A 4,545-nucleotide genomic window follows, 5' to 3' on the forward strand; every position below is an offset into this window, starting at 1 on the left:
TTAAGACCTCATGTAAACCTAATCACTCCCCCAAATCCCATCTCCAAATACCATCACTTTGGGGCTTAGGGTTTCAACATAGGAACTTCAGGGGAACAAAATTCTGTCCATAGCATCCAGCTGAAGTCAGATACACCAGCAAAAGTCAAAAGAAAAAAATAGTCTTTTGACAGGGAGAGATCAAAGAAAAACTAGTATAACATTTCATTTTTAAGAGGGACCATTTCGTTGAGGGACCTATCACTGTGGAGGATACTGGTTCCTGAGAGCATCTCGATTGCTGATGTTCTGATTCATCAACAACAGGAGGAAGTAACGTCAGTGCCCTCTGTCAACAAGGGGAGAGTGTACTCCGCACTCTTTCTGAATTATTTTTGTCAAAGTACTTAAAACACTACCATGTCTTCATGTCATAATTAATCATATGAAATATCCATTTATATTGAATGATTTGTTTTCCTGACACCTGACCAATCTTATGCATTAATAAACAATAAGTATTTTATAGGATCAGTTAACAGGATACTATTTTCAGAGAACATTTTTTACACTGTATTATACATGAGCTAACAAAATTTACTGTTGATACTTCAGTCACTGAAAACCATTCATCAGGTTTTTCACTACCTAGCACCAAGGTTGAAAAACTACATCACAGTGCTTTCTTATCCAAGCATGTCAATGCATGAAAAGTCTTATTGCCCTTTAATTTACAGGTGATAATACAGATTGGGGGCTGAAAAAAAGAGAGGACTTATGTTTGATCACAATTCTTTCACCTGGGCCAAGAAACAGTGATTTCCTGATTCATCTGCCCTTTGCCTTAGCACTTCTCTCCTGGTAACAGACATTTGCTGGACTCTTGTGATTGCAGTAGGCAGATGTTCCTCTTCACTGCCTGCTATACTTACTATGCAATCAGCATCCTTCTCCACAATGAGGCTTATCTTGCCAAAACGCCTGGGATACCCTAAGTCAGTTGGCTGCAATTCCCTGTATCAGTCCCTATGGTAGAGATGGCCTTGCCAAGTGACCATAATAAATCTTATCACTTGGCAAAGGTTCCCCATACACTAGATGATGTTTGGAAAGGTATGGTACACTTCTGCATCCATAATTCTCTTTTTATGTATGTTTTCTCTTCTGAGAATCCCCAATTTGTCTGACAAGTCCCTTCTTTAGTGATATTAAAGCCTTTGTGGTCCAGTCTCATCTCGCTGGTGGTGCTACTCTGCTGTCTTGTTAAGGCCACACTTCAGATCTTGAATATGAGCCATTATGCCCTAATTTTAGAGTCTATACCTAGATGTCATCTTACTCCTTCAGATCTGTGATCTTAAAGAGGATGCCTTTCTGTCATTCTCCCAAATCAACAAGTACTAAATAATGCTATGCACCACATGCTTCATTCATGTCCTTATCTATTAGCAAATCCTAGTAACTCCACCTAAAAATATTTATTTTGATTTAACTGATTTGTCCCACCTCCACTGTTGACTAGCCCGGGCTTCCAACAACCCAAGCATGCTCCTGCCTTGGGGCTTGTGCATTTGCTGTGTGTTCTGCAGGACAGGGCTGTTCCTTCCTTCTGATATGTGCATGTCTCAGTTCCCCACTTCATTCTGAGCTCCGTACATACTTCCTCTCATTGCAGAAGCCCTCCCTGACCACCCTGTCTAAAGCATGGGCCTCCTACTCCCATGGCTTATTACTCGGTGTCTCTCCTCACCCTGCTCACTTATTTGCTCATGGAGTTTTAAATCCATCTCCCTCTCCTAAACATAAGCCCCACTAGGGCTTGTTGTCAGCTATTTTCCAGATCCTAGAACAGTGACTGACACCTAGTATGCCCTCAGCAGGTATTTGTTGGCTAATTGATGAAATGATTCCTTATCTTATTGAATCCTCAGAGTACTTCTTTAAGGTGTTTGATGCCAGTATTCTAATTTTGTAAATTAACTGAAAAAGGAGGCTTGGTAACTTGCTTAGAGAAAATAGGTACTGTGGAGTTGAGTTTTTAATTTTGGTCATTATGACCCTAAGTTCACCATTCAACATCACATTTTTAACCCTATTTATGGGTGAAGAGTATCTGGTAATACTAGTGAATGCTGGGAAGTGGCACTCTGGAACTTGACCTTTGGTGCTCATGGCAGTACAGAATCATGGGCTTACATGTGATTTTATAGCTGATGATAAAATTTCCCAAGGAGCTAAGTTGTGGACCTTCCACATAACTGTCAATCAAGACTCCTCCATCTCAATATAGAGGATATGGAGTTTAGTTTTCTGCTTTTTTGTCATTCTGTTCTGAATAAACTGGTCAGAAAGCTAAAGATTAGTCACAGGGTTGCAACCTACTGATTAGTCATTGCGTTGTAGTAATTTTTACTCATTTCCTCACAGATAAATAACCATCCCCAGAACTATAGTATATATAGTTTGGGTCTGGAGCCAGGTGACAGGAAATTAATCAGATCAGACTCATTCATTCAATATTCAGAGTCAAATAACCAGCCATGGAACCAAGATATAGAATGTTAAACATTAAATTTTCAGCAACAGGGTCTTCATATCAATGGATTTCAGCCCATTACAGGAATGCCTGGCCGGTGTTAGACAAGGAAGACCCTGGCAACTAATTGAGTGCTCACACTTGACTCTTGATGCTAGCAGCCTCTTAGACCACAGCAAAGGCAAGGTCAGGAGCCAGACTGACCCTGACAGTGTGCGCCTCTAGAATACACTGCCTCAGCTATGGGAAGTCAAGAGGGCTCTGTGAGTGGCTGTTGGTGTTTGTATCAGAGGGTGTGTCTCTGAATGGGCAGTGCTGATTGTCTTATCAGTTAATGCCATTTGGTTTTTGATGAGAGTAAACAGATTTTAAGTATTTCTAGCTCCTGTTTTAATGTAAATGTCTGCAAACACGAGTCTGTTGAAACTCCAGGAAATAAGTGGTTATATGTTTTTTAAAACTGAGGGTACGATGAGCTCCATATGAGTCAGCAAATGAGAGTGTTGCTTAGGGGTATGTGTGACTCTGGAACTTGAAAACAGGAACTAGCAGGAGGTTCTTTTTCCTGCACAAATCATTTTTACCATATATTTTTTAGAACACCTCTTGTATACCAGTCAATGTGTAGTATGCTGGCTATGCACACATATAAGAACCAGCCAGTTCTTGAAGGGACCAGGCTCTAGTGACTTCTCTGGGGGTCTCTTTTGAACTCTTGTGCTCTTGTGTTGCTATTTCTTTCCACTTTCAAGAATTCAAATAGGGGAAATAAAAATTTGCGATAAATGTAAAAGGAATTGATTAATTAGTCTGAAGGTGATTTAACGCCCATTTAGAAAAAAGATACCCTTCACACTTAATGAGGAGGTCTATGCAACCAGAAGGTATTAAGATAGAAGAGATATAAATACTTTCCTGCCCTGGATGGTGCGGCTCAGTGGATTAAGTGCTGGCCTGCGAACCAAAGGGTCACTGGTTTGATTCCCAGTCAGGGCACTTGCCTGGGTTGTGGGCCAGGTCCCCAGTATGGGGCACACAACAGGCAACCACACATTGATGTTTCTCTCTCTCTCTTTCTCCCTCCCTTTCCTTCTGTCTAAAAATAAATAAATAAAATATTTTTTTTAAAAAAAGACTTCCCTTCTTGGCCTTAAAGCAGTGAAAATACTTGCATATAGCTCTCAGGTCCTTGCTTCCAAGATGACCAAGTAAAGAAGGAATAGCTGTCATGCCAAAAAAGGCCACATAGCTATGTGTAGCCTATTTGCTAGACCTATACCATACTCGATGTACACCCAAGGACAAAACCATTGAGAGACATAGTAGAGGACGTAGCACTTAGGGACCTTTCCAAAGCAAGTGTCTTTGATGCCTATGTGCTTCCCAAGCTTTATGTGAAACCACATGACTGTGTGAGTTGTGTGATTCTGAGCAAGGTAGTCAGGAATCGTTCTGGTGAAGCACGGAAGGATGGAATACCCCCACCCTGATTTAGACCTGCAGCTGCTGCCCTCCGACCTCCACCAAAGCCCGTGTAAGGAGCCAAGTCCTTAAAGACTGAAGTTCTCTGAAAAAAATAAAATGGAAATTATACTTAAAAATATTTGCATGTATACTAGATATATCTTGTGTGTGTGTGTGTTACCCCCCAAAATTTATACATTGAAATCCTAACTCTCAATACCTCAGAATGTGACTATATTTGGAGATAGGACCTTTACTGTGGTAACTAAGTTAAACAAGGTCTCTGGCTGGGTCCTAAAGCAATATAATTGGTGTCCTTATAAACATAAAAGATTAGGACACAAATTGCACAAAGGGCAAATCATGTGCAGATAAAGAGAAGATGGCCATCTACAAGCCATGGAAAGAGGCCTCAGAAGAAATCAATCCTGCCAATTCCTTGATCTCAGATTCCTAGCCTCCAGGACTATAAGGAAATACATTTCTGTTGTTTAAGCCACCCAGTCTGGCATATTTTGTTATGGCAGGACTAGCAAAGTAGTAAAAACACATATAGTACAAACACA

The 4,545-nt window shown here is 40.6% G+C and overlaps 1 pseudogene; it reads left to right on the forward strand.

Moving 5' to 3' along the window:
* The first annotated feature begins 3,715 nt into the window (after positions 1-3,715).
* LOC114510925 lies at positions 3,716-4,140 on the forward strand (annotated as a pseudogene).
* The last annotated feature ends 405 nt before the right edge of the window (positions 4,141-4,545 follow it).

The sequence above is a fragment of the Phyllostomus discolor genome, chromosome 3 (assembly GCF_004126475.2).
Source record: "Phyllostomus discolor isolate MPI-MPIP mPhyDis1 chromosome 3, mPhyDis1.pri.v3, whole genome shotgun sequence".
Lineage (NCBI taxonomy): Eukaryota > Metazoa > Chordata > Mammalia > Chiroptera > Phyllostomidae > Phyllostomus > Phyllostomus discolor.